The sequence below is a fragment of the Hylobates moloch genome, unplaced genomic scaffold (assembly GCF_009828535.3).
Source record: "Hylobates moloch isolate HMO894 unplaced genomic scaffold, HMol_V3 SCAFFOLD_3, whole genome shotgun sequence".
Taxonomy (NCBI): Eukaryota; Metazoa; Chordata; class Mammalia; order Primates; family Hylobatidae; genus Hylobates; species Hylobates moloch.
In genome coordinates this window covers 56723509-56751110 of record NW_026652278.1, presented here as the reverse complement: position 1 = coordinate 56751110, position 27602 = coordinate 56723509, and the positions used below count along the sequence as shown (strand labels likewise).

General features: G+C 37.2%; 2 long non-coding RNA genes across 2 annotated transcripts in view; one reads left to right on the top strand and one right to left on the bottom strand.

The window, feature by feature from the left end:
* The window catches only part of LOC131383061 (uncharacterized), a 211685-nt gene extending 184307 nt beyond the window's left edge, over window positions 1–27378 (top strand). Inside the window, exon 3 of the long non-coding RNA XR_009212784.1 lies at window positions 27245–27378. This is a non-coding gene — a long non-coding RNA (uncharacterized LOC131383061). The remainder of the gene's footprint in view (window positions 1–27244) is intronic.
* LOC131383062 (uncharacterized) lies at window positions 641–16928 on the bottom strand. Its single transcript, XR_009212785.1, has 3 exons — window positions 16810–16928; window positions 15094–15204; window positions 641–940 (listed from the first exon to the last, which is right to left on the bottom strand). It is a non-coding gene; the product is annotated as an uncharacterized LOC131383062 (long non-coding RNA).
* Window positions 27379–27602: the final 224 nt, after the last annotated feature.

The window sequence follows — 27602 nt, the reverse complement described above, 5'->3', positions numbered from 1 at the left end:
AGTGCTTTGAATAATGGAGGAGCTAGGAGAGCCCCTGATTTAATTTTGTCTCTGTGTTTCTTCAGTATCTTTGTGCTTTCTTGCATTTAGCGGAATAGCACAGAACAGAGAGTTTAGATGATTTTTTTAAAGAAAGCTATTAAAGCTTTTACAAGGGACTTCAGCTTTAATAAAACCTCTCTGTATGCCGAAAGGCCAAATCTCCAGGGATCTGGAAAAAAGCAACCTCAAAGTTAAACATTTGCAAAGCAAACTAAATTCATGAGTTTAACATCATTTTCTTCCATCTCCTACCCTCATCTTTCTTATAATAAATACAGCATTGGTTCAGTATATTCTTTAACCCAATGTCTCTAATAGATAGCAATATCAAATTATAAGAGCACATATTTGCCTGACATTTTAGTTTATAAAATGCTATATTACATATGTATTAGTTTTCTATTGCTGCCCTAACAAAACTACCATAGATTTAGTGGCTTAAAACAATCATTATTCCATGCCACTGCACTCCAGCCTGGGCAACAGAGTGAGACTCTGTCTCAAAACAAACAAACAAACAAACAAAACAACAACAACAATCACTATTCATTATTTCACAGTTTTTTAGGTTAAAAGCCCAGGTTCAGGTTGACACAGCTGGCTCTCCGCTCCAAGTTTCAGAAGGCTGAAATCAAGGTGTCTGCAGGGCTCTCTTCCTTTCTGGAGGCTCTGGGAGGGTCTTCACTTCCCATCTCATTCACATTGTTGGCAGAATTCAGTTCCATACAGTTAGAGGACTATGGTCTCCATTTCCTTGCTGGGTGTTGGCTGGGGTGATTTTCAACTGTTACAGGCAGCCTGCATTCCTTCATTAATGGCCTCATAGTGGATCAAGTCCTTTTCAAGCTTTGAATCTTTCTAATATTCCCTTTTGCCTCATCTCTCCTCTGCTCTCTGCCTGGAAAAAAAAACAAACAAACAAAACTGTTTTAAGAGCTCATGTGCTTAGCCTGAACCCTGCCTGATAATACAGAATAATCTCACCATATCAAGATCTATAAATTTCATTATGTCTGCAAGCCCCTTCTGCCATGTAACACAACATATTAGCAGGTTCCAGAGATTAAGGCATAGACATCTTTGAGGGGAGACTGTTTTTCTGCCTGTAATTCCATAGAATTATCATACCAGGCAAGGTGGACAATATTATTATCCCAATTTTATAGATGAAGAAATACAGTATTTCAGTAGCATAAATTATTTGATCCAGGTCACAGAGCAAATAAATGGCAGAGCCCAAGAGTAATGACTAAAATCCTTTTGTCATTTTTAGTAATTTTTGCTTTTAATAAACATTTAAAGGGCTCATGGTGAGTGTCAGGTTTCTATATCAAATATGAGAATACAGGGATGAAAAATGTCTCTGAATTTAACAGGTTCATGATCTTACAGGCAACACTGAGAAATGTCCAAGAAATTTAATGTAGTTTGTAAAGGCTTGATAAAGAACACAGGAGTATAATCTCAGGGAGTAAAATAATTGGGCATTAAGAAAACCTTTACAAAGAAAGTGATCTTTGAAAAGGCTCCTTAAAACCACATAGGAGTTCATCAATTAGATAGCCAAGGTATAGTGGGAACAGCATATGTAAATGCTTGGTGTCAAGAAATGCTAGGGCTCCTTTGAGACCCAGGAAATGAAGTGAATGGCACCAGCAGAGAGGAATTTACAGATAAGCCTGTGAAGGTGGGTATAGCTATACTGTGAAGAATGTTTTAAACTGCACTGTACACCTCCATGGTGAGGAAGAGTTGAAGCATTTAAGCCAGGGTTGACATATTCCAATATGCATATCAGAAAGGTATAAAATAGGGGGCTCAATAAGATGAGCTGAGATGGTGAAAAACGGTGATCATTAAATTTAAGGCACTTGCTAGGTATTTTGAAGATTACAAAAAATATAAATGATACATATGTCCCCACAGAGTTTTTCTTCTTATGTCAAAACTCTTGGTTGCAAGGAACAGAAAGCCGATTCAAGCTAACATTAGCTAGAAAAGCAGAATATGTTGATTCACATTACTGAAAATCATGGGGCAGGTGACTTCAGGCGGAGCTGGATCCAGGGGCTCATTTGATGTCATCAAGGGTCTATCTCTCTCCATCTCTGACTTCTGTCCTCCTCTTTTCTGGAATCACTTCAGAGAACTTTCCTTTATGTTGCAGCAAAGATGGCCAGCAGCAATTTTTGGATTTGCATTATCCATACAGCTAATAATCCCAGAGAAAGGAGCATTTCCTTTCTCCCACCACCCATATTATTCTGAAAAAAATGGACTCTGATTGGTCTTGCTTACACATGCCCAACAATGGACAAATTACTCTGTTTACAGGGATAGCATACTCTAAATAGCTTAACTTAGTTATACATCCACTTCTGTATCAGTGAAAATGCAGCCAACCTCATGTGTTGGAGTCAGAGCATTTCCTGAAACAGACAAATGACGGATTTCCTGAAGCAGAGAACGACAGTTAGGCAAATATAACAGGTCTCCAACACACAAGCGTACAAATCACCAGAGGGTGTTATTAAAATGCAGCTTGTGGGCCGGGCGCGGTGGCTCACGCCGGTAATCCCAGCACTTTGGGAGGCCGAGGCGGGCGGATCACGAGGTCGGGAGATTGAGACCTGGCTAACACGGTGAAACCTCGTCTCTACTAAAGATATAAAAAATTAGCCGGGCGTGGTGGCGGGTCCCTGTAGTCCCAGCTACTGGAGAGGCTGAGGCAGGAGAATGGAGTGAACTCGGGAGGGGGAGCTTGTGGTGAGCCGAGATCGCACCACCATGCTCCAGCCTGGGCGACACAGCGAGACTCCGTCTGAACAACAACAACAACAACAACAACAACAACAACAACAACAACAACGCAGTTTGTGATTCAGTAGTACTGGGAGGAGGCCTGAATTTCTGCATTTTTTTAAAAGCTCCTAGGTGATGCTGATGCTATTGGTCCACGGACCATATTTTGGGTAACAAGGCACTATACAATCTATTGGGGTAGCCAAGCCAAGCATGTAAAAAGATAACCATAATAATAAAAAATGCAAGTTATAATTCAAGATGATGACAGAAGAGAGGTAAAAAGGGGGATTATCAAACAAATTTCAACGACAGTGGGTACCCCACAGTAATACAAAGAAGGATATCCTCTAGGATACATTAAAAGCATCAAACTGTGGTCTGCAGTTAACCTGATAGGTTTTCAAGGGGTCCATGAGGCCAAAACTGTTTTCATAATATTAAGATGTTATTTTATTCTTTTTCCCACACTGACATGTAGTGATTGTACAAAAGCGATGGTAAGTCAAACTGCTGGCACCTTGAACAGTAGTGATAGTTTCATCACTAACATGCCCTCACCTTATTAAAAAAAGGAAGAAAACAAGAAATGTCACTTTTGTTAAAAAATGTACCCAATGAAGCAGAAAACATTGTTAATTCATTAAATCCCAATCCTGAATTTTATTAGATATTTTTGACATTCTATGTATTGAAATGGGAATTATGTATAAAACATTCTGCTGTATGATGGTCTTCAAGAGGAAAACACTTGTAAGATTGAGTTACAAGCTCAAGTAGCCACTTTTTCATTGAACACATTTATTACTTGAGAGAATGACTGACAGATTATGGCTATTTTGACTTTGGTATTTGGATGTTTTCTTAAAAATGAATGAATGAGTCTCCTACTTCAAAAAATGATAGCTTTCATTCTTAATAATAACATTAGAGCTTTCCAGCAAACATTAGAACTTTGAAAAATATAGGCCGGGCACGGTGGCTCACGCCTGTAGTCCCAGCACTTTGGGAGGCCGAGGCGGGCAGATCACGAGGTCTAGAGATCAAGCCCATCCTGGCTAACACAGTGAAACCCCGTCTCTACTAAAAATACAAAAAATTAGCGGGGCGTAGTGGCAGGCGCCCGTAGTCCCAGCTACTTGGGAGGCTGAGGCAGGAGAATGGCGTGAACCTGGGAGGCGGAGCTTGCAGTGAGCCGAGATTGCACCACTGCACTCCAGCCTGGGCGACAGAGCGAGACTCCGTCTCAAAAAAAAAAAAAAGAAAAGAAAAATATGTCTCCATGATCTTGATGGCATCTCAGTTCTGAAAAGCTTAGGTGTTAAGACTGATGATATATTAATAAACACAATTCTAAAATTGCTGTGTAATCATTTGGATGATTTACATCATTCAGTGAGTCAAATTTTCCAAATGGACAATGCACCATGTTGCAAAGTTATTTGTACGTGAAAAATCCATTGGAAGTGCAAGACAGACACATAGACATCGCTACAATATGTACCAAAAATTCATTGATGTGGTTCCAGATTCCATATTGCAACTAAACTTTAAGAAACTGTCTCTTTCCAAGTTTAGTTCCAAAGAAGGGTATCCACAATTATCTTACAAAATGAGTAAAGTACTCTTCTCATTCCAAAATACATATCTGTGAGGGCCAGATTGTCTTCACATACTTCAACCTAAACATATATTGCAACAGATTGAATGCAGTAGCTGATATGAGAATTCAACTTCTCTGAAATCAGGCATTAGGGAATTAGCAAAAATGTGAAACAATGCCATTCTTGTCAAAAATGATTTCTTTTTGGATCTTGGAAAACCTGGTCATTTTGTCATAAAACTATTTCATTTATTTTAGCATGCATTTGGTTTAATGTTATTTTTAATAGCATTAAAGTAGAAATATTTAAAATTTTTCCTCAGTTAAAAATTTTCTAATTAGGTAAATGTTTATTGGTATAATCTACATAAATAAAAGCTCTTTGGGATTCTTAATAGCTTTTAAGACTATAAAGTGATCCTGAGACCAAAATGTGTGTGAACTACTGGGCAAAGCTAATCAGAAAAACCTGAGATTGCCAGGTTTTTACTACCTTTTAATTATGGAGTATATTATAATAGCACAAAACCATGGGTCCTTATTCCTTGAATAAGCTTCCATCATCTAGTTGGGTGTTGTTAATCTTTTGGATAAGTTATTTGGAATAGACCCTGTGCTTTAAAAATATTTCAGACAAAAAAAAACCACAGAAGTAAAAAACGATACCCATAAATAAATATAATTAGTCTCATTTAAATGCCACAAAGTATAATACAGCATTAAATGTTTGTACTTTTACTTAAAATGTGATTCTTCAAAATAAAATTTAGAGATCAAGTCTCTCACATTTCTGAAATAAATACTATTTGGCAGGGCTTCTGTTTGTCCCAGTTTTCTTTCTCTTTCTAGCTCCTTCCTTCCTTCCTTCCTTCCTTCCTTCTTCTTCTTCTTCTCCTCCTTCCTTTTTTCTTTCCTTCTTCTTCTCCTCCTCTTCTCCCTTCTCCTCCTTCCTCCTCCCCTCTCCCTTTTTCCTTTCCCTTCTTTTCTTCTTTTTCTTTTTCTTTCTTTTTTTCTTTTTTTCTTTCTTTTTTTTCTTTCTTTCTTTCTTTCTTTCTTTCTTTCCTCCTTCCTTTCCTTCTGTCTTCTCTCCTTCTTTCCTTTCTTCTTCTTCTTACTCTTTCTTTCTTCTTCTCTTTTTTCTTTTCTTCTTCTTTTCTTCCTGCCTCCCTCCCCTCCTGCCCTTTCTTTCTTTCTTTCTTTCTTTCTTTCTTTCTTTCTTTCTTTCTTTCTTTCTTTCTTTCTCTTTGTTTTGCTACTGCTTTTTGAGATGTCAAAACACACTTAAATAGTTGTTGAGAGTTGGTCCTCATTTCTCAGTACTTTCCTTTCCCTTTAATGCTAAACTAAAGGTTGGGTCACTAGAGGGTTGGTTGATAGATATATTCTTCCCAAGATTACCACCTCAGGATGAGGTCATAAAGCTTACTATGTGAATAGTCATATTTCTTCCACCTGAAAACAAAGCTTTAGAAAAAAAACTTTAGCATTCCCCACAGGAAGATTTGTACCACTTGCTATTTATCACATATTATTCTAGATGTCTTACAAATGTTGACACATTTAAACCTCTTAACAATATTATGAAGAACCTATGAAGACATTGGAGGCCATGGAGGTTAAGTTACTCATTCAAGATCATACAGCTATTGAGTGATAGAGAGCCCAGGCAATCTGACTCCAGACATGTGTCCATAACCGAAGACATTATGCTGAATTAGTGTGTTGGAGATCATTTAAAAAATAATATTTCAAATGAAGAGTTGCTTAATTTTGGTGGGAATAATCTTAATTAGGATTTACTTGTTCATTGGACACATACCCTTGTGCTTGTAAGGCTTCCAAGAAGAGATTCAGGAGAGGTTTAGGTCATAGGAGATACAATAATTTAGAGTTGGCGGAAATCTAGTAATGCTCCTCAAACATTGCCAGCAAAATACCCACCAAAAGTATGCAAAAGTATGCAAACCTTGGTTCTCTGTTACAAATGACAAAATGTCTTTGAAAGTTCATACTTTATCTTGTTTTCGAATTTTGCATGTGATAATACTTTAATATGAAAATCATGTTTTAAGTTACTCCTCACTGAATAAAAATAATCATCCAAGAGATCAGCTGCCACAATCTTTTGAAGCTTGGAGTGGCTCCTGGCACATTGTACCAATCTTACCTGGAGAAACCTAGCTCCATAGAATACTTTTGGAAGACCATGGAGTATTTGTTTTTCTGTGTCTCCTCTTTGTGCACTACTGCTCAGGCACTCCATACCAGCCAGAATTTGGTTGCCCAGTTCTAAATAAAATGTAAAGAAGAGGGCTCCATGTGAGAAACTGTGTACACTAAATAGGTTTAGTGAAGTCACCCAATGGTCCTTCTTTAACTCATGCCAGTAGTTGCAGTATCAAACGTCTAAAGAGATTAACCAAGTAACTTGAATGAATGAAATAGGTCAGGTATGTATATTATAGGAAATGTTGGAGACTCACATAAATGGAGGGCATATGTACTATTTAATGTGAGATAAAGTACACACCTCCAGCCCACTAAGAATGGGGATCAGGTCGCCACACGTTTTGATCTTTAAAAAATTAGAGAAACAATTTAAATTATTATCTGAAATATTTTTTTGATTTTGGTGAAAAATACAGTTTTATAAAATGTGTGGACAACAAACGAGTTTCAGACCTATATGTTTTATCAACTTTCAGTAAAGGTAACACCATTTATGTTGCACAATTACGTATGTTGTTGATTGTTAAGTAGGCACTTTCTGGCTGCATGTGTGTCAGAGAAAGGGTGAGAAGAGAAACTTTTGCCCTCTGATCATCTTAAAGTTTTTGTTTCTGTCTACTTACAAGTCCCAAGAGGAGAATTAGGATGTCTCTTTCTGAACAGGATAAAGAATAACCTCTTTAACACGTTGATGGTATCATCCTCTGAGGAACATACATTTCTTTTATTCTCTCTCTAATGGAAAAGTGGAACAACTTTTTCCCATCCTCTGAGAAGTTCTCTGTGTGTTGAAATAGTTTTTAAGGCTCTCCTGTTCACGTTTTTGCTTTCGTCAGACAAAATAACCACAAATCCTAAAGTATTTCTTTAAAGATTTCTTTTCTTCTTTCTTTTCAATTATTTTCACTTTAGAACTATGGACCCTCTTCAAGTTTCCCATAGCTTTCTTACAACATGGTTGGTCTGGAATAACTTGTCCTCATCACAGTTTAGCCAAAGCTAAATATGAAGAGAACATTATTTGCAGTTACATTTTATGTCTTTGTGTTATTTTCAAACAGCATTGCATTTCTGACTGATATGTAACTTATAATCTGCTGCAATCCCTACATCATTTCCACTATATTTATGCATAGCCAGTTCTTTCTTTTTTTGTCCCATAATTTGTAAGTTTAACTGCCTTATAATTCATCTTACATACTTTCCTTTCTGTTTATTTTTTTTCTCCATTCTGTGTCCAGAATGTTGGAGCTTTAATGGCTATACCTACATGGTGCCCAATACATAACAGGTGATTAAGACAGGTTTAATGAATGAAATAACTAAACCAAGATTAGGCAATATATCCACAACAATTTTTATTGGCTCTAAAACAATATAGATTTATTGAATCTAGTAAAATCTAGTAGAACCTTTTTCCATACTTGACCAAATGTTTGGACTTTATCTAGAGAAAGATCTTTGTTTAAGCCTTGGCTCTTGCTTCTTATTAGCTATTTAGTTTGGAAAAATCATTCAAATTCTCTAAGCCTTTGTTTTCTCCTACAGAAAATATGTATAATAATAGCTACCTTTAAAGTTATTGTGACGTTTATATGAGATATTTCATGTAAAACGCTTTAAAGTGTTCTTGGTACATAGTGAATTCCCCCAAAAATGCTAACTCATAAGAAAATGTAACACCCAAGCCACTATATATGGATAAGCTAAAGGAGGGATGTTTTTCTCAGCTCATGTTTTCCCTTCTGAAAGGATTTATGTTGGAAATTATTTTTGGACTCTTAAGAACTGTAGGGACATGGATGAAACTGGAAAACATCATTCTCAGTAAACTATCGCAAGGACAAAAAACCAAACACCGCATGTTATCACTCATAGCTGGGAATTGAACAATGAGAACTCATGGACACAGGAAGGGGAACATCACACTCCGGGGACTGTTGTGTGGTGGGGGGAGGGGGGAGGGACAGCATTAGGAGATATACCTAATGCTAAATGACGAGTTAATGGGTGCAGCAAACCAACACGGCACATGGATACATATGTAACAATCCTGCACATTGTGCACATGTACCCTAAAACCTAAAGTATAATAATAAAATTAAAAAAAAAAAAGAATTAGTCTTCAAGGTATTCTCTCTTGATACTTAACTTTCTCATCTTTCTTCTCAAATTGAATGCATGGCACACATGTTTAGTCCCAGAAAATACTCACTACAAAATGTTAAGACTTCAAAATCAGCAGTAGCATCAGTTTCATCTTTTCCTATTATCTTGAGATAAGATAATAGAAAAAGAGATAAGAATCTAAATGGAAAGAATAGCCCACTGATGCAACAAAATAAATGTATAACTGCCATTGAAATACTTCAGAGAAGAATAAAATGTTTGAGAATTCAGTGAAGAGGGATGGTACCTTTGGAGAAAGGAATCAGGTCCTATACAGAGTGTGTGCCCAAGAAGATATAGGGTAAATGTCTCTTGGGTGATGATGGCAGAGATGGGGGTGATGATGGCAGAGCTGGTAGTGATGGTGATATGGGGGAGTTACCATAACACGGAAAAGAGGGCTTGACCACTACAGGAACAACAGAGTATTAGATATTCCAGTGAGTATCTGAGTATGGCAAAGCTTTAGGAATGTAAAAGTAAGAGGAAATGACAGTTCAGAAGGGACTCATAGAAACCTGAAAATAACAAACCGACAGACTTCATGGATGCTAAAATTCACAATTTAAAAATGGCCACCTGACACGCATGCCTCAGCAGATGTTGTAGTTTAAAGTGAAGATTTACAGTTTCTTTGGCAGGAAATGAGTTGCTCAGGAAAAGAATTTGTATAAGGCTTCTTAATTGTCATCAGATGATAGGATTTAGGGATGGCATTTGTTAGCACAAGTTACTATAAGGTGGTAACTCACACAAAGTTTACATTAAGGTTAGGATTCATAATGATGATTTTCAAAATCCAGATAACCTTGCAAGGCGATTTTCATTTTCAGCCACTGTAGAACATTATTTCCTACTCAGAACAACTTCAAAATTATATGTCCCATGGACACACTGAATTTCATTTTTATGCCTTTCTAGTTTTACCTACACTGGGAAAATGGTCATTGACCTAAGACAAATAAAAATCAGAAGATCCTAGAGTTATTACTCTTATTGTTAGGCTTATTCTTGGATTACATTTTTTTTCATATTGAGAAGTACAACATCCTTAAAATTATAATGTACCAGTGGCCCCAATATTTGGAGAGTCAAATTGTATATGGATCCGCTTGGGATAATTGCATATGCAAGTGTCTGGAAAAATAGTGAAACTGAAACTAGTTTAAGAATCAAATTGCAAAATTTTGTTTTGGTTCTACCATTCATTATCTGTGTGTCATTTGTTAGGCAAATACTTTGAGCCTTACTTCTCCCTTTAGTTAAATGGAAATGATTTCACAATGGCTTCACAGTGCTGTTTGATAGGACAAAGGAAATAATGTAAGGTCATTGAAAAACCACAAGGGTTGGGCAAACATACATAAGGCACTACTATTACTAGCTACGAATACTACTTCTACTACTATTATTACTGCTATTATAACTACTGCCACCATCACTAACAGCATTACTTGCATCTTGGGTTTGATTTGAGTAGCTATTTCTTATCCTGGGTTCGAAGGTGAGTAACATATAGATATACGACATGTATACTATATTCCTCTGATACTTGTATAATTAAAACAGTGGAAGATTAGGTAAAACATAGTAATATGCTTTTACATATTTACTTTTAATAAAATACATATCAATTGTAAAAAAGGGTAAAAAATAATACAAAATTATGATGTAAAAGGTGAAGTACTTGAATAAATAAACAGAGGGCTGTCTGTTTATGCTTTTTCAGTGTACTTCTCTCAAGGCTGATTGTTTCAGGAATGAAATAAGTACATCTTGGGTGTAAACACTGTTCCAGCTGTGCAAGTGTCTACACAAGTAAGTAAGTCAGCAAGTTAGTCTTCAAATACTTTGCCTTCTACTGGGAAGACAAACTATCTTAAAACATCATCATTAACAAATAGATTTTGAGTGCCTGTTACCTACAGGGCAGAGTACTGGTTACACTGAGAAGTACAGATTATCAGCTTTCCTTTTTGTTAACCTTCATACAGACTGTTGTTCTCTTGTATCTATATTCAGCATATAGCGTCACTCTTTTTATTTTAAATAGATTTTCAGCTTATCTCACAGCTCTAAGTTTATAATTTATTTGTTCTGGAATGTGTTCCTTATGACATATAGAGAGTAACTGATTTCAGTGATCCCATATACCTGAGTTATTTTGCAGGTTGCCTAAAGAGAGTGAATAGCATCTGTTTTAATTGGAGTGGCTGGAGATCTGAGTGAAAGACAGGATCTGGTAAGCAGGTATGTAAATGGGCCTGCCACAGATTGCCTAAGTTTGGCTAGTTTGGGATAAAATCTAGTTTCTGATATTGGTATGACTAAGGTTATGTATGGCTGGCACAGGTGAGGGCATAGAGGGATGCTGGGCCAAGAAGACGTAAAAACATGCTTTAACTTAAAATTAGAGCTTAAGCATGTCTCCATGTACATTTAAATGACTTTACAAGGTCAAGAATATGCTATAATTGCCCTAACAACTTACCATTCTGCATTATATTATTTCCAGCATTCTGTTATGAATAATGGCTGTAAGGAATGCCTTTGGGCATACACATCTCTTCACATTTATACTAATTTCTTTAGAATAGAGTCCCTAAGGTAGAAGTTCAAGTCAAAGGTTATAAAAATGGTAATGACATAGTTACAATTTTTATATCACCTAACTACCAGACCACAACAATTTAACTCACAATCATTAATGCTTGAGATGGCCTGTCTCACTGGTTCCTCCTCCTCACCCTACCCCCTGCAGATTCTTCTTTAGTTAATCTCTGCTAATTTGATAGGACAAAAAAGGGATTGTGCTCCCATTTTCTTGATTGCCATGTCTATTAAATATTACTATTTCTCCCTTTGTGAATTGCTGATTGGTATGGAAATCCTCATACAAACCTTAATAATTTGTATGAGCTTTTTATACAGAAGTGATCTCAATCCATTGTGATACTTATTATAATATTTTTTCCAGTTTATTTTTGCCTTTTAATTTGAATTATATTTCATTTATAGAATAACAATTATTTTGTGAGAATATAAACAAAAAATAAATTTCTAAGCCCTGCCGACCCCTCTTTTTTGCGAAGGGCATTCCAAAGTTAACCTGAAAAACTAGTTCAGGCCATGATGGAAAGTGGAGGTCAGACATGCCTCATTATACTCTCCTCCCATTGGAATTCAGGCACCATGACCTACCAGCATTGACATTAAAAAAGAAATCTTAAGACTGATGAAACAGACTCTTTGTAGCAATGATACCAAATTCCAACCTGACTAGCATAGCATCACATAACAGATAACAGGCCCTGAAAAGAATCAAAGTATTTTACCCCAAAATATATTTCTTTGACATATTTTCAAATGGCCCTTCGAAGCTGTCAGAATCAGGAGAGTGGAGCACCTTTTAAGGTTTAATAAGAAGAAATTTACCATCTATGTCTCTGAAGCCGAATAATTGGAAGTTTCATCTACATAATAAGAACCTTAGTTTCCACAAACCCCCTTATCTCAACTCCAAGAATTTCTGTCTGCTGATTTCAACTCTGCAGGCAAAACAACTCTTTCAAAGATTTGCCAGTCAGGAAATCTTTGAATCCATCTATGACCTGGAACACCCCCCTCCCTCCCACCCCTGCTTTGAGATGTCCTGCCCCTCCAGGCTGAACCAATGTACACCAACATGTATTGATTGATACTTGTCTGTAACTTCTGCCCACCTAAAATGTATAAAATCAAGCTGTGACCCAACCTTCTCAGGACCTTCTGAGGCTGTTCATGGGCCCGTCCTTAAACTTGGCAAAACAAACTTCTAAACTGATTGAGAGGGGTCTCAGATACTTTTTGCTTTATAAAATCAAATAAATGATCTTTGAAATTATGTCATTTCTATTAAACAATGTAATAAATTAAAGATGATAATGCAAGATCACTTAATAACTCTAAACTACTACTACTAGTATTATTATTAGTACCCCTACTAGTACTAATACTACTAATGCCACCACCACCACTATCATCACCATTTTCATTTGGACTATATAGAATAAAATGTGAAAGTCTGTCTTCATCTCCCCCCCTCACTGAAACCCAAATCAGAGATAACTACTAGCAGTTTGATGCATATCCTTTAGAACTTTTCTTTTATATGAATTTGCAATCTTCTTTACACTTACCCTCCTCATCCCATCAGTCACTGAATCCAGAGGATGCAACTTTCAAACTGCGTCTTTAATTTCCCATGTATTTTTGTTTCAAAGCTGCTTTTATGGTCCAAGTCATCATCATCTCTTACAATAGCCTAAAAGCGGTTCCCAACTTCAATTCTGTCTTCTCAACAGTGCATTATCTTCACAGTGGTCCACAATGATCATTTAAAAATGCACTTTCCTTTCAAGCCATGGAGTAGTTTTCCATTACAATTAGATTAAAACACACATCCTTAACCAGTTTATAAGGCCCTGCAGGGACTGGCTCCTGCCTGTTCCTCCAGTTTCCTGCATTACCTCTTTTCTGCTTACCAACACTATTTTTATTTTTTATTTCCTTGAAGCTCTTTTCCTGCTCAGGCCACATACTGTTTCCTCTCCTCGGGATGCTCTTTGCCTAACTAACTCCTACTCATTCTTCACATTAAAGATTACTTCTTCAGATTTGTCTTTTCTCAGTTTCACCAATCTGAATTACATTTCTCTTTTCATACTTTGAGTTTTCCATTGTAATAGTAATATCAATTATTAATAAACAATCATTCGTGTAATTGTTTACTTAAGTAAACAATTTGCATTCCTCAGTAGATCATAAGTTCCATGAAAGCTAGGACATGGTCTCTGTCTTATTAACTTATTTGTAGCGGGTAGGGAAGGTTACTATCCAGGATAGGGCACCAGGAAAACTTCTGAAGTGCTGAAAATGTTTTAGATCTTCATTTGAGTTGTAGGGACAGAAAGGGTGTGATACCTTTCCTCACCTATCTTAGGGGTCACAGCTGATACTCCTATAACAAAAGACAAGTTTACAAGAGAAAAACATCAATTTATTTAATCAAAGTTTTTTTGTGACATGGAAGCCTTCAAAAATGAAGACTCAAAGACTCAAGGGGAAACTGTTTTTGTCCTTAGATTGGGGACGGCCATGTAGAAATGTGATTGGACAAAGAGGTATCATCTAATTAATGGTGATAGACTCAAGTGAGGAACCCAGTAAGGCCTATCCATGCAGATTCTCCTTGGCTTCTCTGTGTAGCATCCTTTCCTCATGGGTATGGGGCTGGTCCCCTCTGGAATGAGGGTCTTCAAAAGAGAAGGGAGAGAGTAACTTTTGTAGGTTTTAGGACTTGCTGTGGAGGAGAGGGCTTCCAGTTTCTATCACTTACCTTGGGAAGGGAAATTCTGATTGCTTTGACCCACTTCTGTGGAGAAAGGAGTGGGAGACAGGAGAGCAAGAGAAGGTCAGAGAGAACTTGCTTTTGAGGCCCTTCCAGTGTTCTTCAGTTCGAAGTACTCAGCATGTCAAAGTGCCATACTTATAGGGTATCATTTTCTGAGCCCCACAGAGTGATGGGTACAGAAATGATGACATTTATTTTTACATGTACATGAGTATATAAATTTGTAAAAACTCAAGGTTTGTGAAATTTATTATATACACATATATTATTAATATTATGTATATTCATCAAGTAATCAAAGATACACATTTCACATTTTCATAGTGAGTGGCAGATTGTGCTTCAGAAGCTATAACAATTTATATTCCACCAACAGATATGAAGATACTCTTTTCCAAGGATATGACAAGCAAAAGGTAGTATCTCATTGATGCCCAAATTTTCTTCTTTGATTATTAGTAAAATTGAACTATGATAATAGTTTCAATCCATTTGGGACTTATTTCAGTATACAATATAAGGATTAAATTTATTTTTTTCATCCTGTTGTCCCAGAATCATTTATTGAATAATCTTTCCCTTCCTCTTTGATTTGTTATGCCATTAATCTTTATCATATTTTATGATGTGAATGGCCTTGATAATATAATACATTCTTGTATATTGTAGAATCTGTTTCTAAGATATCTATTCTCATCTATTCATTTGTCTCTTCATTATCGTACTAGTGCCATGCTGATTAAATTAATAGAATGTTAAAAAGTCATCCTCATTAATCTTCTTTTTCAAATGTAAAAAGAATCCTGATGCTTTAAATGATTTCTAAAATGGTTTTGTTAAGTTAAAAAGTACCCACTGAGATCTTAATTTGCAATTCATCTTAGGTTGGTTCCTCCTCAGGGAAACAGATGCTGAGATGGAGATTTGCATGCAGGAAGTTTATTTGGGAATCTCATGGGAATAACACCTGTAAGAGAAGAAAGAATGCAAAGGGAGAAGTTAAACTGTGATGGAGTTGCAACAGAGGCTTCAGCTGATTCCATAGGGAGCTTTGAGGCTAGGATTGTTCTTCTGAATTGACTAGAATTAAACAAAAGAGCTACAGCAACCAGTTAATGGATATAAGCTACCGCCAAGAAAAAGGTGTAGCGGGCAAGGCCAAGGGCAGTTTCTGGAGAAAGACTCAGCTACGAGCTGTCAGTAGCCAATGCTCTCAGTCTCTGGAAATGAATGCCTTGATCTTGAATAGGAATATGAGCAGTGCACCACAATTTTACAATCTTGCTTGCTTTTCCAGGAAAACGATTAACTTTCCCTTTTATTCAGTATTTTATATTTTAAATAACTTCCTTAGGCTAAAAATACAAAAAAAAAAAAAAACAGAAAAATTTAGTAACTTCTCTGTGCAATGAGTAATAGATAAGCAGAAGCTCAGTAGATGGAAATCATGCATTCAAATCAACAAGACACCATAGCAGAAACAAGTAACAATCTTTTACTCAATATTAGTGGAAAGTATAATGTGGTTCTTAGAAAGATACATAATCTATTCCTTTGTTTCCCTTTGGTTTTTCCAATCCCTTTTATCCTCCTTGAGCTATGAGTAAACTTTAAGAGCTTCCTCTCGTTCTTCTTCCTCCTTAAACTCTGCATCTTTTGACAAAGCTGACCATCATAACCAACATTTGTATGTCCAGATGTCTCCTGAGCATCTCTTTCATCTTGATAAACTCATTATTTCCTCCCCTCAAACCTGTTTCTCCCATATGTTCTCTTCAGGGCCATCTCCACCTCTTTCTCATAGCCTAATTTTAGTTTGTGGTCAGGACCTGCCACGCCTACTTATGAGATGGGTTTGAAACTCCTTCTCATTTTTATTCTTGATGCTATAAGCAAAAATAACATCAATATTATTTCTCATATAGGGTAATGCTGTAAACTCCTAACTGATTTCCATGTCTCTAATTGTTTCCGTCTGTAACCAATTACATCACTGACAATACCATCATCAACACCAAAGTTCAAATATTTTGATGACTACTGCTCACAGAAAAAAAAAATCTAAGTGTGCTCACATGGAATTCAAAGCTCTGCATATTCTGGACCTCACCTAGAGTCTTGGTCTGTAGCCCAGATTTACCATACTGCTTGCCCTCTCATGCCTCTTGTTTATATTGCTTCCATGTGTCTCTTTTCTTTGTTATAAATGTAATTTTCCCTTTGTCCCTCCCCAAAGACATTCTATTCATTTTCAAGATGAAGCTCAAATCCTACCTCAGTGAAGAATTCTTGGATTCCCATAGTAGAAATCAATTGTGCATCCTCTTATTTCCAAATGTGCTTTGTTTATGCCACTCTTGCAACATGTATCCTGTGCATGAACATACTTCCATGTATGCCTCCTTGAATACACTTGAGTTTTGGAAGGCAGGAGCTGTTTATTTTATTCATCTTTGTATTCTTCACAGAGTCTGGCCTAGCCTAATTCTTTGTTGTGCAGACTATATGGTTGTGGAATATAATTCTGATGTCTAAGGCAAGGGTGTAATTGTTTCATTCATTCTATACTCACTGAAATGCATCTAGAGCCGTGCTGTCCAATATGGAAGCCACTAGCCACATGTGGCCATTTAAATTTAAATTAATTAAAATGAAAGGAAAGATTCAGTTCCTCAGTCATACTGGCCACATGTGTTCTAGCAGCCACAAGGGGCTCATGGCTACCTCCCACGATGACCACTGCAGATATGGAACATTTCCATTGTCACAGAAAGTTCTACTGAATAGTGCTGCTCTATCGGATTTGCATTAGAATGCTTTCAGCTGCAAGTAATAGAATTCCCAACTCATATTGAGTTGGGCTCCTCAAAAGGAGACCCTGAGACAAGGTTTTGGGCTTATGTAATTTATTTAGGAGGTGACCCCAAGGTCAAGTAGAGCAATTTTTAGGAAAAATAAAAGTAAGAAAAGGAAGCTAAAAGAGCCAGTAAATGGCATATTAATACAAAGTTTCTACTGTAGGCAACTGGGACTCCTTTGGAATCCTCTGAGAAAACTCACTTCAGAAATGTCCCACCAGTTGTGAGAAGGCTGAACCCTCCAACTCCACCAAATCTCCTTCTTTATTGATTGGGGATAAGGGGGAAGGGGCTTAAACTCCTCCTCCACTTCGGCATTGCAACTTCAGAAAGAGAAGAAGAGGTTCAGGTGCTTGAGGTGGAAAACTGTCAGAGTGCTAGAAACTATTGCAGCAGCAGATCATCTCAGGATGGCAAAGAGGATGTGTTGGTGCATCAGCAGACTCTTCTACACATCTAAATGGGGATAAAACAATAACTAAAATCTATTGTCTCACATAAAAATGTCTGGAAAAAGGAACAGTTAATATTTTGTTAATTCAGTGGCTTAATGATGAAGGGGCTCTGGATTGGTAGTTCTGCAATAATCTTGAGTTTCCTCCTAACATCATTTCAAGTTGTCTGCAGCCCTTCCAAACATTACAAGTAAGTATTCCAGTGGCAGGAATGAGTGAATCCAGGTTTGGGGTCTTATAAAGAGTAAGAACATTTCTATAAACCCTGCCAGAAGGCTTCCTTTTGTATCTCAGAGGTCAAGACTGCATCTTGTGGCCATGACAGTGGCAGAGTAATAGACTTGTTGTGATTGCTTTAAACTAATCAACATTCACCTCTTGGGTCCAGGGACAGGGCTGCCTTTCTTAAACATAATACTCCCCAATATCTGAAAACAATAGGCTTCTGTTGGCAAAGAGAAGAGATAAATAGGGTGGTGATGCATATGTCCTGGGTAAGCAAGAGGCAGCAGCTTTTAAGAAAAATATTAACAAACTCAAGAGAATCTAGAGAAAAAATGATGAGGATTTCCAAGGCGTAGCAACTGCATTGTATTTTGAGTAAATAAAGGAACTAGGCACAATCAGAGCTCTGATGTCATTACACCAGTAAATTAATCGACCTTTGAACTTCTCTAATATACAGAGGTAAAAAGGATATTACGGTGGCTATCATTAAATATTTTAAAAATAGCATTGTTTGGCAGATAAACTTAATTCTATGATATACCAGAGGCTATAGCTGGGACCAGTTTGAGAGTTAGATTTTTTTTCATATATTGAACAGTGATTTATCCTTAACAATTAGAGGTGTTCATAAATAATATGATCAAATAGTAACATCTTCACCAATGGAAAAATTAAGAAGAGCTGAATTCCATTAATGGTTTACATTCCAGTAGTGCTTCATGTTTCAAAGTATCATTTAACTGAACTATTGTTAAACCCTTATAAGGTATACTATGTAAATACTATTGTCTCTATTTTCCTTATGGAAAGAATGAGTTCAGCAAGTTTAATGATTTCTTAAGATCATGGAGCTAGTAAATGGCAAAGATGTGACACACACTCAAATTTTCTGACCCTCAAATACTGGTATTCCTAAGTCATTATAACTATCTGGGTATTTAAAGTGTTTTAGGTAATTGAAAATAGCTTGTAATAGACCTGAATTTGGCTATGCTTCTATTGCTTTATATCTTATTACAAGCAATCTTGTTCCCAGGAATGCCCATCATTAGCCACTTCAGCCTGCCTCCCTCCCTCCCTCCCTCCCTCCCTCCCTCCCTCCCTCCCTTCTTTCCTCCCTTCCTTCCTTCCTTCCTTCCTTCCTTCCTTCCTTCCTCCCTTCCTTCCTCCTTCCTTCCTTCCTTGTTTCTTGAGACAGGATCTCACACTGTCACCCAGACTGGAGTGCAACAGTGTCATCATACCTCACTGCAGCCTCAAACTCTACGCTCAAGTGATCCTCCCACCTTAGCCTCCTGAGTGGCTGGGACTACAGGTGTGTGCCACCATGCCCAGCTAATTTTAAAATTTTGTAGAGATGGGGTCTTGCTATGCTGCTTAGGCTAGTCTCAAACTCCTGGGCTCAACTGACCCTCCCCTCTTGGCCTCCCAAAGTGCTAGGATTGTAGGTATGAGCCACTGTGCCTGGCATAAATCCACATTTCTTATTGTCCCTGCTGCTGTATGTCTATATCCTGCAGATTCTCCTTGTATTTCCTTTAGTGGAAGATGTTTTATTTGGTATTAGTCATTATGTACATTTTTACCCCTTTCCAGTAAAGGGGTAAAAATGTACCAGTGTATATTGCATGGTATCTGGTTTGCAAATAAATGAAAACATAGTACAGGAAATAGATCTTGTTTCTCTTCTTGGACATTTTGAATTTTTTTTTCTCTTTCTTGGTGTGTTCTGGTTTATTTTATAATTCATTGAAACAGTAAATTCTCTCCTTCCTTTCATTTGTATTCAATATTAAGGATTATCATTGCTTCTGTTACATGGTCTTCTGTTTTTAACTTCCTCACAGGGTGGACGTCGGTGTCTTCTATACAGCCTGCACTCAGTGAAATTCTCTTCAAATAAATTAGGAGATTCTATTTTTAGACATGAAATATCTTTATCCAGTTCTGCTGCTTTATGGCTCGAGTTTTTTTTAGATTAGTGCAACCATACTGTTTCTCTAGTTTTTGAGATGGAATTTTTAATATACACCAGAGCTTCAGGCTTTACATGATTCGAAGCAGCTCATTATATTCAGATAACAAAAGGACTTTGCTTCTCAAATATGTTTGATGTAGACTTTTCTTTCAACTACTCACATGGGTAACTTTCGAACTAGTGATTGTTGATACGGTACTGGTCACTTCAATATGTGTTGTGGCTACTCCAAAGAATACCAAAGAATTTTTACCTCCAAAATTATGCAACATACATGCCGAAAAATACAGATTTTGTAAATACTTTCCAGTTACTGCCATGGTGGTTGTTTGCTTCTTAGTGTTTACATTGGTCTGCTATTTCCTTCTAATTGGTCTTTATTTCATAGTAAGAAAAATAATAATATAGATAATAACAATATTGAACAGTTATTGAAACTTTACTGTGTATGAGGCATCATTCTAAGCATTTTACATAAATTAACATAAGAACTTTGTCAACAGAGTACTATTGTTATCCCCATTTTACAGATTTGAAAACTGAGGCACAGAGAGGTTAAATTATTTAGTCACACAGATATAAAATAGTGAAGCCAAGATTGCCACCTAGGCACATCAATATTCTTTTAAAAAAAATATTAGTAATAACATTTTGTTATTAACATTTAACATTTTATTAACATTTATTATTGTTATTATTACAAAATGTTCTCCAAGTTGGAAAGTGGGTAGTAAAGCACAAAGGAAACTTGTTTCTTAGAATGTATTAATGAATTTCTTCATTCTCTTCAAACAATCTTCGAGTATTCAACTTGCATATTTAAGTACTGGTCAATGTTTAATATTTGACATCTATATCCATATCTATCTAAGTATAAAAAATAAATTTTAAAAACGGATATCCTCACATAAACCCTCTGTATAGACTCTAAAATCTTTGGGATTTGAAATTGTAGCTTATGAACTCGCCATTTTTTTGTTCTTAAATTTTCTGTTTTTCTTTTTTAATTGATATGTAAGGGCTGACTTGACCTGTCTTTGAAGGAAGACTAAACTAGGAAGTAACGGCAAGCGAGAGGAATAAAACTAGAGAGAATAGCGGTGATGGAAGGATTCCTAGTAGCTGTAAAAGCAATAAGACATGTGAATAAAGGAGATAAAAAGTTGAAGTCAGAAACACTGAAAGATAAAAGGAGTTTAAATAGTTTAAACATTTTTATATGAGGAGAAAAAATAGGAATGTTTGGCAACAAATGTCAATAGATGGAATCAGAAATTAGGATTAATTTTTATAAATCAGAGAAAAAGAAAACTTAAAATGTCTACATACATATATATATATATATATAGGAAAGAAAAATTGCAGTCATTACTCTTTTATCATTTTTTCCTCAGAAAAATGATGGGAAGAAAGAAATAAAAAGTCAAAGAGATGAATAGGGAAAAAAGAAGCAACACAACAAAAGGAAAACAAGAAAAAATATTGATGGGGCAATATTTACGGAGAAATTCCTATGATTTTTATAACTAAAGGCCACAGATACACAAAATGTGAGAGGAAGGCAGAGCTGAGTCATTCCCACAGCTGGCTGTTGAAGAAAAGGCTGTAATGTTTCTTTATTATGACAATTGACTGGCCAGATAATTTATGATTCAGTAAGTTACGGGTGCGGGAAATGGAGTGGAAACATACAAGAGACTCAGCAAACTGTAAAACTGCATTGGCTTTATCAGTGGACTCATGTTGAGTCCATCTAGTTGATGAACATCCTTATCAGCCAGCAAATATAAATGACTTATGGGAATAATATTTCAAGGCATAATGACACAGCTATATCTAGTATTCTTCTAAGATCTGGGTTATTAAATATTAAATATCAAAGCTGTAAATTATAGTAGCAGTTTTATATAACTAAATTAAATTCAAACAAAACCTAATTTCCTTAATCATTGGCTGTAATCCTCCAGGAACATATGCTATTAACTCAACTACAAATGGCACAGAAATTGTATGACTTCAGTTAAGTTATTTGATATGAAATTCTAATCCAGGGCAGACTTCTCTGTAAATCTCCTACAGGGATTTTAATACCTCGACAATCATATTGGCTTTTTACAGAGTAACTAATCTTTTCATACTCTGATTTCTTGCTCCTTTATTCAATTTCTTTTTTTCTCTGTCTTTTTTCTCTCAAAGCATATTCCAGGTCAATTTTTAAAACAAACTTCCTATGGAATTTTAAAATTTATTTCCAGAGTTATCACCAGTTATTATAACCTAGGATTTTGTATGGAGAAGTAATTAAACTTAGCTGGAAGTATTTATAGCTCCAATTAACTGTTTATGGCCATGTATGTTAGTGCAAACCCAAAATGGTAAAAAATTGATCAGTCTAATCTGGCTGCTTGTCCCCGTGGCCAAATGTCTATCATGGAGTTTGTTCAGTGATGAAGTGCATTGTGGCTATTGTAATTGTGAATAAATAGATGAAGTGAATTAATTTTGTTCTCTTCTTGGCTAACTGTTAACCATTTTTTGAAAAGTTCATTATGGTCATAGAGTAAGTAGTTTATCATTTAGAATCTAAAATTGCTTGAAAGTAAAAGTTTGAAAGGGAGGGAATTATCAAGTCATATGATAGGGATATACACAACAGTAAGAAAATGAGAGTCCCAAAGAAAATGGATGCCTGGGAGGTTTGGGCCTCTGTTATTAACCAAGGTAAACAGTGGTGTGAGGCATGGGAGAATTAGTCTTGCTAGACTCTTAAAGGAAGGAGGGTAACTTTTCAGGTTTTAGTACTGAATGTCAGGCTTCCTGAATGTGAGGATGAAGTCGTCCAGGTCTTCCTTGAATCTAGTAAGATTCCCATCTTACCATTCAACAAGGTAGCCTGGTCAGCAGCGGAGACAGTTGCTTTCCTGGAGAGCAAAAGGTCATAACTATTTCCTTCTGCACCTATATGGTAAAAAGTCTTTTTTTTTTTTTTTTTTGGGACAGGGTCTTGGTCTGTCACCCAGGCTGGAGTGCAGTGGCATGATCACAGCTCACTGCAGCTTCTAACTCCCGGGCTCAGGCGATCTTCCCACCTCAGCTTCCCTTGTAGCTGGGACTGCAGGTGCACACCTCCACTCCCAGTTTATTTGCTGAAGACTCTTACATTTTCTGTATCTCAGACTTTCCCAGCCTTAGAGTCTCTCCCAATTCATTTCTGCTTGCCTATATATATCTTTACTTGGATGTCTCATAGGCAGATCAACATGAACTTGGCTCTTGTCACAATCAGGGTCTCAGCATGGGACAGCTGGCATATTCAAAAGGTTTAATAGAAAGTTTAATGACAGCCAGGAGTGGTTGCTCATGCCTGTAATCCCAGCACTTTGAGAGGCTGAGGAAAGCAGATCACTTGAAGTCAGGAGTTTGAGACCAGCCTGGCCAACATGGCAAAAACCTGTCTCTACCAAAAATACAAAAATTAGCCAGGCATGGTGTTGCGTGCCTGTAATCTCAGGTACTGGGGAGGCTGCAGCAAGAAAATTGCTTGAACCTGGAAGATGGAGATTGCAGTGAGCTGAGATCATGCCACTGCACTCCAGCCTGGGCAATGAAAAAAAAAGAAAGTTTAATGAGGTACAGTTTGCCAAGGTGTGGGCAGAACTATAGAAGCCAATACAAGGTGTTAAGGCATCCAGGGATTAGCAACATTGGAAAGCTGTTATCTTCTTTAATCCTGTAGGGACAAGCAAAAGGAACCCAGAGAAAGCCTGGAGCCATAGAACAAGGTCCATCCAATTGGAGTAGTAATCCCAGAATGCAGTGACTGGCAGAACTGGAGTGAGACAGGGAGGGATCTAAAGGAATAAATTCTCCTACTTGTTTCTTATTCAGCCTCTTGCTGGTACCTCATATTGCCTTATGCCATTTGAAATCAGATGACAAGAGCACACCCTGGCCATAAAGCAGAGCAGAGAAGTGTGGGAAATAGATGGGTATGTGCTTGTGCGTGCACATTGTTTGTGGAGGTGGGGGGTTGGCACAACTTGTACCAATCCCCATTCTCCAAATAAACACACACATCTCATTCTTTCTTCACCCTTCTCCATCTCATCAGAAGGCACCAGAATACACTCAACTGTTTGTGTGAAAAAAAATTATCAAGGACCATTTTTATTCTTTTCTTTTTTTTCTTTCATTTCCCACATTCAAACCATTACCAAGCCCTGTTGGTTCTCTCCATCTGGGCTGCCACACCCTTATGCAAATCACCATTATTTCTCCCTTGGGCCGTATTAGGAACACCCTAACTCCTCTTCTTTTTTTTGTCCCTACCCCTCTCCAACCTACCTCCCTATCTTTGTTACCAGAGACTTTGTAACCTGATGGTGACAAGGAGTTTTCACAGTCCAAACAGCTGTCGATAAAGCAATATCCCACTTCATAATTTTATTTCACATGCCTCTCCTGGGAACAGGCCACTGTAATGACTCTTCGTTCACAATTCTAAGCCCTGCAGATCCATCTGTGAACAAAACAAAGTCTCTCCTCTGGTGGAGTTTACATTCTTGTAGGGGGAGACAGACGATAAACAAATAAGTATAAAGTGTGCCAGGTATTAAAAATTATATTATGAAGAAAAATAAATCAGGGTAAGCAGAGAGTGACTGAAGTGCTATTTTAATCAGGGAAGTCCTCGCTAATTAGGTGTTTGAGCAGAGCCTTGAACGAAGTCACGGGGAGTTATGAGCCAAGAGTTCCAAGCAGAGGAAGAAGAAGTGCTAAGGCCTTGATCCAGGATCATGCTTGGATTTTATGAGGAAGTGTGAGAAGACTTCTGGCCATGCAGAATGAGCAAGACAGAGAGTGAGAGGAGACCAGGTCAGAGAGGAGGTGAGGGGCTGGATCATGATCAAGTGGAGGCTTTCAGGCCATGAAAGGGATTTGGATTTAAACTGGGTGTGATTGTGAGCCAATAGAGGGTTTGAAGTATCAGTGACAGGAGCTGTGTCACAATTTTAAATCATCACTCTGGTTGCTGTGTGGATAATTGAGGTATAACTGAAGGCTGAAGTACGGATAAGCTCATAAGTAGAGAGATCAGTTAGGAGGCTGTGGTTATAGACTAGGTGAGGCCTGAATTAGAGGGATAACAGAGGGATAATGAGAATGCTTAGAATTGAAGATATATTTTGAAAGTAGAATTTGCTAATGGCATGGATATGGGGGCTATAAGAAAAAACAAGTTTAGTCAACTCTGAAATACAGCCTATTAGCAGTTTCACAAATCATCTCTGTCATTTGAGTCATTTGCTATTGTTTATTCAAGAGAAGCACCTTTTTTGTCAAGACTTTATAATATTTAGTATCTACTTAATAATCTTAAATATTTTAATGTATCTTTTCTCTTGGACTTGTTGTAAATGAAATAATTCTACCTGGATGAAGAGAATAAAATTTAGATTATACTTTAACGAAGAGACTAAAATTCAGTAAGTTGTAGAGCTTCAAAAGTTGCCTGCTGCTCAACTCTTGTTGAGCCTGAATGATAAATCACATTGACCCCAAAGCACAGGACTCCTCAGGACCCTTGTTTTTTTAGTTAATCTTGTTTTGTTGAAGAACAACTTCTCTTCCACCCTGCTTTCTTTTCTAAACTCAAAGCCTACTCCAGAGTGGAGAGTTTTTCTGCGTCCCAATTATGCAAAATGTTGATATTGGGTAGAGGAAACACATAGAATTAAAATAGTTTTATTAGGGGCTTGGGAACTGTGAGTGGCCAGAAATTTCTGGAATTTTGCAATGCCTTGATGGTGCCAGCAGCCCAGAGAAAGACTGGCTCTAATTGGTTACTATGGGATCTATGTCGTTCAGGTACATAGTAGAAACTCAGTAAATGTGTGTTATTGAGTTAAGAAATGCAATACATTGGGAGGGAACTGAAGAAGATATCATTTGGAAAAATGTAATCTATATAATCATTAGGGGAAAAATTCACTCCCTTGTGTGGTATGGATATCATGAAGTTGAGACAACCTAGGACTAGAAGGGTCATTGCTACAAAGAGTGGGGAAGGATTCTATATTTTGCTGTCTGTAGCTAGGACACAAAAATAGCCATTCACTCTAGGTTTACACAGGTAGTTTGATATATTTTGATAATGTTGATATCAGGTAAGCTGAATTTTTAAGAGTTAAATTTTATATTTTCTATAGGGGAATATAGATATAAAAATGCTCAATCAATTACAAAAGGAGAAGTGAAATTAAACTATACTGAGATAGTATTTTTCATCATTAGGATGGCAAAATGCCAATGTTAGTGCATACTCTGTGGATCACACTAGTGATGGGGTGGGAAACAGCCATTCTTATATATTGCTGGTAGAAATAAAAAATAAATAGTACAACCTATAGGAAAAGGAATTGGGCAATATTTAGAAAAATCACATACTCATTGACACTATTATTGGCAATCTTACTTTAAAAAACTTATCCCAATGATTCACTGGCAAAAGCAAGAAAAGATATGTGGACAAGGCAATTCACTGTAAGGCAGTGCTTTGTAACAGCAAACTACTAAGAACAACTCAAATGCCCACCAAAAGGGGCCTAGCTGAATAAATTATGGTACATCCACACAATGGTGTACTCTTCTGCAGCTATTAAAAAAAAGAATGAATCTATTAGACTGGTGCAAACAATGGCAAAAACCACAATTACTTTGCACCAAACTAATATTTATATCCTTCTTTCTTAGATAACTAGAAAAGTAGCCTACATACTTCAGGTTTTTTTTCATTCAGTAATAAGACATTCTGAAAATAACTTTAGAATGGCCTGTGCATGTGTGCAGAGAGAGATTCCTCATTCATGTGTATTTACATATTCACGTGTATATGTATGTATAAGTCAACTTTGTTCTATATTTCAAGTAAAAATAAGAATTGAGGTTTTAGGGATCGGTTAATATAGACTTCTGGGCTGGTTGACCTTTGCATGAGCCAACTGGCATTGAACTCTTCCTTCTAGGTGCTGTCCATTGCCCGTGAGCATCTCCAAAGGCTCAGTCCTCAGCCCTCTGGTCCTTCTCCTTAAATTCTATTCCCAAAATTCAACTATTCCTGTGGGTTCTGACCTCATGGCACAAGAAATAACTCAGTTGGACAACATATGAATAGGAGTGCAGAATTTAAAAACATTTAATTAAAAAGATTAATTTTCTTGATTAAAAAGGAACAAAGCACACAAGATACAGGGGGCAAATGGTCCATCAAGCTTTCAGTAGAGGACCTAAATTACATTTGTGACACGTAGCCTTGGTTTGATCTGTAACCATGAAGAAGATCAATGGTGCTTTAAGAAAAAGTAACCTGAAGTTTTGCAGGCCCCTCCAGCTCACGGCTCCTGGGTAAACTCACCCAAAGAGTCTTTTTTCAAAGTCTATGAGGGCGGATGTTTGTACCCATATAACTAACTCTCTGTCCTGTTTTAGGATCACTGACCTTCCTATGGATGACCGTCTCCATCAGTGCCCCTGACCGTGGATTCCGGGGTGATCACCTCAGAAAATGTTCTGACCGCAGATCCAGAGAGACCATCTCTAGAAGTGCCCTGACCACAGACCCAGGTGACCACCTCTGTAAATGTCCTGACCACAGATCCAAGGTGACCACCTCCGGAAGTATCCTGACTGCGGACTCCAGAAGTGCCCTGACCGTGGATTCTGGGGTGATCATCTCTGGAAGTGCTCGGGCTGCTGATTCCCAGCTCTTGCTCAAGCTGCTCACCTGGTAGTGTGGATCAGCCATTGATGGTTAGAGCTTCGTGGTTCGTTGCCTTTGATTGTTTGG